The sequence below is a fragment of the Dermacentor albipictus genome, chromosome 10 (genome assembly GCF_038994185.2).
Source record: "Dermacentor albipictus isolate Rhodes 1998 colony chromosome 10, USDA_Dalb.pri_finalv2, whole genome shotgun sequence".
NCBI lineage: Eukaryota > Metazoa > Arthropoda > Arachnida > Ixodida > Ixodidae > Dermacentor > Dermacentor albipictus.
The window spans coordinates 78276350-78287197 of record NC_091830.1 but is presented as its reverse complement, the minus strand read 5'-3'; the positions used below and the strand labels follow the sequence as shown (position 1 = coordinate 78287197).

The 10848-nt window shown below is 42.0% G+C and overlaps 1 long non-coding RNA gene across 1 annotated transcript; it reads right to left on the bottom strand.

Moving 5' to 3' along the window:
* Positions 1 to 1382: 1382 nt before the first annotated feature.
* On the bottom strand, positions 1383 to 7214 carry LOC139050912 (uncharacterized). The gene is made up of 4 exons (XR_011509124.1): positions 7081 to 7214; positions 6270 to 6360; positions 3335 to 3520; positions 1383 to 1521 (listed from the first exon to the last, which is right to left on the bottom strand). It is a non-coding gene; the product is annotated as an uncharacterized lncRNA (long non-coding RNA).
* Positions 7215 to 10848: the final 3634 nt, after the last annotated feature.

The window sequence follows — 10848 nt, the reverse complement described above, 5'->3', positions numbered from 1 at the left end:
AAGAAAATGCATAAAGGCAGATGACAATTATCGTTGTGTGGAAGAAGGGGCACTTCAAAGGGTGTAACTCTGCCTAAGAGTGTGAGCCGTGACGAGGGAAAAGAGTGTGTTCTGTGTAAAGTAGTGCACCTGTATAACCTAAAGCTTTGGAGAATGCATTTAGTATGAGCTGGGAAGGTTCCTAATTTTAATTGCACACAGTGAAAACCTCCATGCAGTTTTGCAAAATGCAAACCCCCTACCTTATTGTTGTTCAAAGGTAATGACACGTAGGGCCATAACATGTACATTATGGGTTTCGTTCCCAAACAATCAAAGTGAATAGCACCACCCTAAGTGTTATGTGCCTTCTTGTTAGTGTCGAATGCTGCGATCGGCAGAGAAACGGATTTCTGGAGCAATATAAAGTATTAGGTACTGTGATCTCAGTTCTTTCACTGCTGTTAAGGCATTATTGGGTCCTAAAGTAAAGAAACGAGGAATAAATACATGCATATTTTACGCTACAACCCTCATAAGTATTTAGTAGTCTGGATTATAAAGGATTCCAGATTTACAATGCAGGACAGATTTTATTCCACTGAAAGAATGGCATCATGCCAATGATTCTGCATTGGGTGCTATATTTATTTGTATTTAGTTCAGTTGGAATGTGTGTGTATCGTCAGCGATATCGCTTGACATGTTTTATATTGACTGTTTTCTATATTTAGGCAAATTCGTATTCGCAAGTAACCTTGTATGACACCAAGAACTTGCTTAGCAGGAGTATTTCTAACATTTGCAAGATATGAGGCTCTTGAATGCATATCTCAGCCTGGGGTACACGCCGCCCCCTAATCTCATCAGCAAGTTTCTGGAACTCATCTACGAGGTTTCTTATGATGAATGTAAAGTTGCTTGAATGGGGGAAATAGGGAATTTATAACAGGTGAATTATGCAGCATAAGAATGATGTCAGCAAGAAGCAAGCATCAAGAACTATACAATGAAGACTATAAAATGCAAGAATTATTTGGGATGATTTAAAATTCTGGCATTGGAACGAAATGTCTTTCAATCTATATATAAACTCTGATTATTCACTCTACTACCACTGCCTTCATTAGAAACATTCATAATCATTATCGTATCTATGCCACATCATCATAGCTAATATTCAAGCCTTCATAAGCTGCTTTTTTTACTGCTAATTCTCTGTGGGAAAGAGGTGTCCGTATGAAGACCATATCATATACTTATTACCCGTTTTTAGATAAATGATAAGGGAAAAACTTCACACCAAAAATGCATTGAGCTTGAGCAAGTTCTGCGTTTGATGCTGTTGATTCTTTTTTCCCTTTGCCATCATTGACCTACCTGGTTAGCTAAGTAGGCAGAAAAGCTGCAGGAGAAAGGTGGGGGTGCCAAACCAGACTTGTGCCCCAGGGGACCTTTTCACGGTCACTGGAGGAACTGCCTGTGGCCTCGGCATCTTCCTTGAGGGCCACGGCCATGTCTAAGAAACCTTGTCTCCACAGGCTGCACAAAGAAAGATAATTTGCTGAGCTAAGTCTTTTTCTTAAAAGAACCCATTTAAGTTGTATTCGTGGCTTTGCACCACAAAACTGACACATGACTGGCCACTCAAGACACTTTTTGTGTATTCGCAGGCTTATTCCTTGGAAAAACACTTTTATGTAGCACACAATGAGTAACAGTAACAAAAAAGTGTATCAGGAGGCTTTCATATTGCTCTACAACTTTTCATTGACACATTTCATTTAATTATTTGAGATATTTATAACTAATTAAGAATTATGTAATTAGGCAGAATGCACAATATAATCAGAGTATCTCCAGGCGATGGCAAACATTACCTTCATTTTGTCTAGTTACATCGCATTTACATATTTCTAAATCTTGGTGCATGATAGTTAAGACACCCTGTAGATCAAAAAACAATATTAAAATTTTCATAATCATCTCTTGCGTGTTATTGGTGGCTATGGCTGCTTCAAGTAATTCTTTCAGTATGGTACAAGCAGTTTTGAAGTGAAATTGTTTTGCATCGAGGGCATGTAATCTAGGCAATCAAGCAAAAGGTCAAGTTGTGTTCACTATTCAGATGTTTAACTAAGAAGCTGCAGGAAAAGGAAACAAGACACAACACCTAATAAACAATGCAAAATTTGAAAATTTAAACTGAACAAGAAACCAGTTTTTGAAAACACAGAAAAAAAGCCAGCAGCTTACATCGAATACACCCTTGCTATGTACTCCAAGTGAAGTTGTTACCGCAATGCTTGGGCACCATATGAACGTAACAATCAACAACTTCGAGCAGAATATTAACACCACTAAATGAACTGGCCTTTGAAGATTCTTGATCTGAAATCCTCAACGACTTGTTCTGGCGTGTAATCTGTCAAGCTCAATCTGTATTCTCAAAAGCTGGCTCTCGGCCATAATTTCTCTAAACACAACATCAGCTTAAATCTCAAGATAGGGTTGACCTGTAAATAAAGTGGATAATGCATGGCAAACATCATGAACTCTCTTACATGTTAACCAGAGGGTTCACTCATGCAGCCATGAAATTGTGATGCAGACACGATATATTGAAGCTGGTTTTGTGAAGTGTTTCATGCTTCCAAGGCTTCTTCAGTTGTGAAAGCTGTCTCCGTTAGCTAAATAAGCGATGAGAATAAAAAAAGAACTTCAACATGCTCACAATGTGTTGGCCATTTGCAAGTAAACAGCAGCCTTTTTGGGCACCCAGGTTGCCTGGTGCAAATCTACTATGCCACAGTCCTTGCGTTACCCAGTACCAGCCACTTTAAAATGCAATGTGTTCAGAACCCTTTCCCTCTGTTTGTCTGCTTTGGAAACAGTTTAACATGTGTTCAGTAGGCGTCGAGAAAGGGGACAGAAAACACTGTGCACCACTGATTTCTAACATGTTTCGCTGGATGCAGCACACTGCACCGGATGCAGGTGAAGCCAGTGGAAATGCGATGTCATGCAGTCGCTTGTCCTGGAAGCAGGGCATATGGTGGACTAACTAGTGCGTGCGATCAGATAATATTGCTGCCGAAAAACTTTTCTTTGTGGTTTTTCACATTTTAGGAGGTCTCTACATGTCTGGTAAGCACTTTTATGACAATCTGAACCCGTATACGATAGTGTTCTCTTACATCAAGTTTTTTCTGATTTACCAGTGTTTCCATTGCACACCACTTATGTTAGCGACACTGTAGACACTGCAATGGAAAAATTCTGGACACCTCGAAACACTGCTTGGGTAGTTTATGGCACATCAGGCAGGCATGTTAGGGGAAGAAATGCTACACACCCGTGCAACAAAGTGCTGCCGCAAAGTTGTCAAGCACCAACTTCCGGGACAAGGCCGGCTTCAGTCGAGGGCGCTCGATGTGCTGTTCATCCCCTGTAGTAGAGATCAGTGGCGTGGACCCTTTTATACTGGCTGTCTTTTCTGGTCGGAACCTTGGCAACAGCTTCCACCATACTTTTTTTGAACCTGCAACATGTGCAGAGAAAGTCACATCACTGTGCGTTGATTGTATGGCTTTATTGTGCTACACATTCTATCAAATCATTAAAAAATACAGTTCACACATTTTTACTTCTGTATATAGACAGTCTAGTTGCTATACACGCGAAACATTACCATTCCTCTGACAGAATGCAACAATAGAAGCGTACACTGTAAAGCTACACTAAAATTTAAATTGATGTGACACCGTATGAGCATACAGTATGCTTACTGTATGCTTTAGCCCTGTGTCAAGTAAAAGTTAATTGTCAATCATTTATGGTGTATTTCTACTTATTCTGGGTCATCAAACTGTACAATCAATGTTCCAAGTTTACACAATGTTGGCTTTTGATTGCCTATGTGATCCGTTTCCTACTTACGCATGCAGTAATCCCACTGTATTAAGGAAAAAGAGAATAGGAAATGCCGTGATAATCTTCTACATTTGATGAGGGCAGGAGCAATGACCAATAGCATGTGGTTGAAGCTACATAAATACTTAGTTTTCACACAGCTTAATTATTCAGCAAGTAATAAAGAGCTCTCCTGTGTACCTCTGCATGACCAATAAAATCTGACTACTTGACACTGCACTAAGGCTGCCGCTTGGTACTGTTCGGCAGTTCAGCTTTGGTTTTCTGATATACAGAACTGTTTAGGTACCAGTAGTTTACTTTGCGATAAAATGGAGCTTGGAGCACTGGTCATTTGCACATAAATAATGCGACAGCAAATATAACACAAGGATAGGAATATGGGTCTCTTGGAAAAAGTACATACACATTATGATTATAATGTGATGTGATGCCACAATGAAACAGAAAGCAACGCATAGAAGTGGACCGCGCTTCCATGCCACCAAGGTTATTGGACAGACAGTACTTCAGAAGTGCCCGCAACACAATGTGTTGGCGGGCTAGTTGGTGTGAATCCATAAATACTTTGTTAAGCGCAAAACAATGGACACAAGAAAGACGACCAGCACAAGGCGCTACACTCAACTGACATCACTTTATTGCGTCGCTCCTTTATAAATAGTAGAATCTAGAAGAACATCCGCAGTGAGCACCATGTGCAGAGACCACCAACAACCAATCACAAGAGCGTACTCATGCGACGGGATCCAAAAAACCATATTGAGCACTGCACAAGGTTAAAGAAGGCACACTAATGCACTGTGGCCCCAATGACTGTATGAAGAAAGCTTCCGATAACTCTCAGGCGGTGGTATCACAGCACTTTTTCAAAATCGTAGTATCACGAAACATGGCTTTGCACTTCCATATTTTACAATGTTGAGCCGAATGGGAACCTGTGCCTGTTGGTATGGATCGCTTAGGTTCGCAATGTTTCGTGATGCTACGATTTTGAAAAAAGAGCCGTGATACCACCGCCAGAGAGTTATCGGAAGTTTTCTTCATACAGTCATTGGGGTCACAGTGCATTAGTGTGCTTTCTTTAACCTTGTAAAGTGCTCAATATGTTTTTTTTTTTATTCTGTCGCATGAGTGTGCTTTTTTGATCAGATGTTGGTGGTTCCTGCACATGATGTTCACAGCAAATGTTCTTCTACATTCTGCTGTCTACAAAGGAGGGACGCAATAAAGTGATGTCAGTTGAGAGTAGCGCCTTGTTCTGTCGTTTTTCTTGTGTCCGTTGTTTTGTGCTAAAAAAGCAATGATGTATTCCTTGTGTGTGTTTGAAGACAGCTCCAGACGCAGTAGCGTATCCAGTATTGCTGCCCAGTGGTTTAGCTCGCCGCAGTTTGAAGTGCCACAACACATAAGGAGAGAAACCTGCATTATAGTCTTGTTGCAAACAAGAATATAACGTGAAGTGCATTCTGAGGCCAGAAACTATAAAAAAAATTTCATGATGCACCGCTGTGCAAGGTTTTATAGCAAAGTCAAATACATTTAGTGTAAATATGACACTATGATGGTGCACAATGGTGGTAATCTGTAATAATATAAAAGGTGCCTTAATGTTACAACAAAAGCTGACATTACTTAATAATAGCCCTGTAAAATTTAGCATGCAGGGGCACCGCTTGGTTAAACAATAGTGATGTATTGTCTATGTACACAAGTATTACCCACGCATTTCTGCCATTGTCTAAATGGCATAAATGAATGGGTAATACTTGTATACATAGATATTACATCTCTATTGTTTAACCAAGTGGGTAAACTATGTCTGCCTGACACAAGACTAGAATTAAACCATAAATTATATATAGTCACCCTAACAGTAACACCTCATTTGAACTTCACAGTAAGTAGACGCCTGTTGATGCCAGCCTCCCCCAATGCTAAACTGTGCTGCATGCTCTACAGAGAAATTATAGTGGTATCACTCAACTCTGAAGCAATTCAGGACTGCAGCACTGTAGAAGACATCTACAAATGTCCCATTTCATGTACAACAGCCTGAATTGCTTGCACATCTTACCAAGTGCAAATTAAAATTTCTTTTTGTTTAGCATTTTTGCCTGCTAGACCACAATCCAATGTCATCAATATATTAACATATTACCTCAAAGAACCTAATTTGGCTTATAGATTAACACCTTTGCATACTGCCACAGCTGCACTCTGTCATATGCGTTGCAATCATAAAGGAGTGCTGGTGCACCAGCACTCCAATGTCACTAACAGTGATCACCTACACAGCTAAGTAAACGGTCATGATTCAGGTGGCAAATAGCTATGAGAAAAAAAAATCCACTCACCTTGAGAGCTATAATACTGCAATAACTTGAGAGAGATGGACCCATTGCAGGCAGCAGACCTCTTCTCAGCTCCAGCACAACAGCAACTTGCCTTTCAGTAAAAGAAAAGGATTGATTAGTAATGATAAGGTACCTTGTTTTTGCTGAGTATCAATACAATCTGACTTTCATGCATATCCTCTCTCCGCTTTAGTAATACAACTGAATTATTCGTCAAATAAAAGAGTCTATGATGATACCATTCGCTTCTCTTGTATGTCCAAATTTTTTCGCACTGATACCCCGTTTACTGCTTGCTTAGTGGCACGAATGCCTTGACTGCCCAGACATCATTCGAAGGAACACGTCTTACTGCACCGCAAACGGTGCAGCAAGACGTTTTTTTCTGGTCACAATTAAAACGTGCACCCAAGCAAGAAAGTAACGATCACAGGTAGTGAGCGACTGCTATTGCCTCGAACGTTTATTTCCGTATTTTAACAGAAGTTCTTGTATCGGATACAGTATGCCCTCAAGCCAATACAAGCGTCAATACAAGAGCTCAACTGAACTCAGTTTTATTCTACGCTTTTAACGCGAGTGAACAAAAGGTTAGAAGTACCTCACGGAAATTGCGATCGAGCCAAACGCGCTACGACTGGAATCGATCTGAAAAGATAGGTTGATCCCTTTCCCCATTTATGCGTGATTTTTGCCCTAAGACGTTGCATAGTGGTCTTTTGAAACAATATTTCTGTTCGCGACACCGGCTTACCACACATCATTTTAACACCTACGTTATGCAAACCAAATAAGATTAAAATGGGCTTACCTCATGAGCAAGTTACGAGCGCGCGTAGACTGTTGAACACCCGTTGAGAGCAAGCAGGCTATCCGTGTCCAAGCGCATACGTGCACCCAAACACAGGACAACTTCTTCGATGCCGCAGCGAGCAAAGTTTTGTACACGAAGTGAAAGACATCCAGCGCAAATATCTCCGCGCGATGACGGCAAATAACGAGCGCACAAGCGTACACAACACAGCAACAAATTCGGAACTTTGCCAATTCGAACGTGCCGAGTCCCAAGCAGCGTAACCATCCATCGTTTCTGTTCTTCGCTCCCGATGCGTCAATCTCTCTTCCTTGGGGTCTTGCTCCACCCTTGAGTACAAATCAAGAGATATTTACGGCGAATTAACAACATTTACAACACGACTCGAAAAATGCCGGCTGACTACACATGTGCATCTCCGTCTGCCACTGCTAACCGACGCGCAGCGCGCGCTGCCCCCTGGTGCCGTACTCTGAGCGCGGAGAACCGAACAGAATCGGTTTCGTTTTCGCATTTGTGCTCTAGTTACTGGAACTGCAATATAATTGCTTGACAATTAATTGAATTCTAAAAGAGGAGAACGCTTTCTCTCCCACAAGTTAGTGCGTTTTATACAAAGGAAGAGAGAATTTAAAAGGCAGAAAGGCAGGGAGGTCAACCAAAGCATTCGCTACTGGCGATAGCAAACCCCTGTGCTACAATGAAGTGCAAAGCAGTGCACTGCGATGCGTCCATAAGCTCGAGTACAGTGATAATTTGGGCGGGTTGGTGCATGTAATGAACGGGTAAATAATGAGTTGTGTCATAACATTACCCATGCATAAAGCACGTGGAACTAATGGTGTTGCATTCTAGGTCAAAAAGAAATAACGCTTGAATCGTTACATCTCGACACTGGGCATTCTTTCTTTCCGAAATATTTTTTTTCTTCTTTTTGACAGTATACACAGTACTAGCACGGTAATAGGTCCTTCATCTTCAGTCACCTTCCAGTAGTTTACATACATGTCGGTGCATGTTCGCGTTCTTTATTCTACCGTACAAGAACGAGCGCGCTTACCGGTCTTGTTTCAAGATGAAGCGCCAAATGTTTGCGATTACATCTTACCGCAAGAATTAACACATGAACAGTGAAGATTATGCGTAATCGATTTGTCTCAATGAATGGGCAGTTATTGTAGGAGACGAGATATTTTGTAAATATCATGGGAATGAGTTCAACCAACTACATTGCAGTTCAGCAGTGCCCTTTGACACTTGGGTTAATTGCTTGCCGCAGTCGAAAATTTCCTCCGACCTTTGTACTTGGATCTACAGGCCGCCAGTCCCCTTCGAGACCATTTATTGCCAAATGTAAACGCAGTTACGGTCATTATACCACTCCCTGCGTTTCGGTACTGATTTAGACTGCGCACAATTTTTGGCGTATAGAGCACCAATGTCATTCCCAGTGCACCAGCACCTGAGTGCCGCAAGCTTGTTTACGTATGCACGTATGTCCCCGGCTCTTCATTCACTTAAACATATATGCTGCGTTATTAACTACAAAGCGCTTAATTTGAGAACATTGCGAGAACACGCATATATTTGCGCATATGATCAGCGTTACTAAGCCCATATGCGCGGCAAACTGCGACCGGAATAGAAGATGCGTATATATATTTATACGATCTGTTATTGCAGCTTTTGGTAGAAGGCTAGCTCTCACATTTTGTACGCAACTTCATAATGCGTACAGTTTGCGTGTTCAATAAAGTATTGTTAGCTGAAACTTTATGAGTACGAGCGCTCATTCAGACAGCTTAAATTTTCTCACAATATACGGATGTTCTCATAACAAAAATACGGAATTCTCTCTGTTTCGTCCAAAACAGTGTATAGCCGTTATATGATTACAGTGAAAATGTCCGTAAAGCTGAATACGGAGAGCACTTTCCGTATATTAACGGCAGATTTTGCCGTATTTTTGAAATATGACATACTTTCCGTATTTTTATCTGCAGTTCTCCGTATAATGACAGAAATCCCCCGTAAAATTACGGAAATTTTTTACAGTGTATGCGCGACAGATGGCACGCCTCAGTAAAGTGACCAGCGTTGTAGCGGGCGCTTACAGGGTGTGTATTCCCGTGGAATTGATAAACTCCAGCAGCCTTCGCAGCGTAGGGAACCGGGGACACACCGGGAACAGCAGGTCAGTCTCTGTGGCCGCTGGAGGGCCGTGGCGCCAGTAGATGTTGATCACTATGGAGCGTTCCTGCGCCAAGCATGGGCAGGCACAGATAAGGTGCTCCAGAGTCTCGGGGTCCCCGCACCTCTTGTAGGCAAGTGGTGCGGGGACCCCGAGACTCTGGAGCGCCTTGCCTTTGACATCAGAATCCGGCGAGAGAATTTATACGCAATTCAGCCCTTGCGGAGGCGATGTTGTAACGCAGGCGCGAGCTTGCTTGCCAGGTTACGCCCGGAAAACGCTAGCACGAAGACACCTGTGTGCAACAATAGAGAGAATCATTCGAAGAGAACGCGTTCTAACGCAGGCAAGTGCGTCACCGGGCGAATTATGCGCGAAAAAATGGCACTACAATAGCACTTGTTTACCCCACTAAACACAAGAATCACGGTAAAAAGAATGCAAGAGGCGTAATATTGGCATTTAAGTGAAGAACGCGGTAGCATTCAAAGATCCCTGACTGCTTCGTACGTTTCGCGACAACTGCAGCTTATGTAACCGCAATGTTTTCTGGAAACTCTGGTTGCGAACGTTATGCACGAAAACGAGCTTTCTGGTAGAAACGAACCCACTTGCGTGGGCCGATCTCGAAGGTGGTGTACAGCCTCCCCAAGGCTCAAACAGCATCTGGAAGACAGATTTCTGTTTTAGTTTCCAGCTAACAGAGTTAATTTTTCTCGTATGTTCAAATTGTAATCCGACGCTCCCATCGATGTACATAGTGTTTAAGTCGTAGTTTACTAACTTTCTGACGCAATTCACTTCGAGAAATTCAATTAGCTCACTAAAGCCTATGCGCCATGCGGAGGGCCTGCTTGTGTCAGAATGCGTGGTTCGGGATGATTTTACTCTCATGGCAACGCTGCCGCCGCCGACACCTTATTATCTGTGACACGGGACGCGTTTGTTGAGGACATCTTCATAACGGGCGTGGTATCAAATGGAGTTGCTTATCTCTTAGGATACGGCAGTCTTGGTTTCAAGGGTACAACACAAGCTCAACAAGTAATGACTGCAGAGAATGAGTAGCACTATGTAACAATTCCCCAGTGGGAAGCTTCTGTTCCAATTTTGTAAGTATTTTTTTTTCTATCACAAGTGTTATTCGGAATCGCTTTACCTTAATGCACACCCCGCATTAATGTTGTTCTATGTGAGCTTCTCGTTACCTTTTATTATACACATTATTTTTATTTGATCGTTTAACTTTCATTTTGCAATGCGCTTCAACGGTATAAGATAGCCCACGGTGTACCTGCCTGCATTTTTCTACCCATCGCTCGTTGGGAAGCATCGTGAATGTCGCACCACCCGCATTCATAAATCAGCTGAAAAAACAAAAACATACAAGAAGCGCTCGGGATAAACCTTTACTTCCTGCGCAGTCCTTTCGGCAAAAGGATGTTATTGCGCGCAGAAAGAAAAAGCAATTAAGTAGAAAATAAACGGATCAATATATTGAGCAGAGTGTTTTCTCTCCCTAGCAAAGTGAAGTATAGACAGTTAGTATTTCGGAAGTTTCAGTTCTGGTCCTT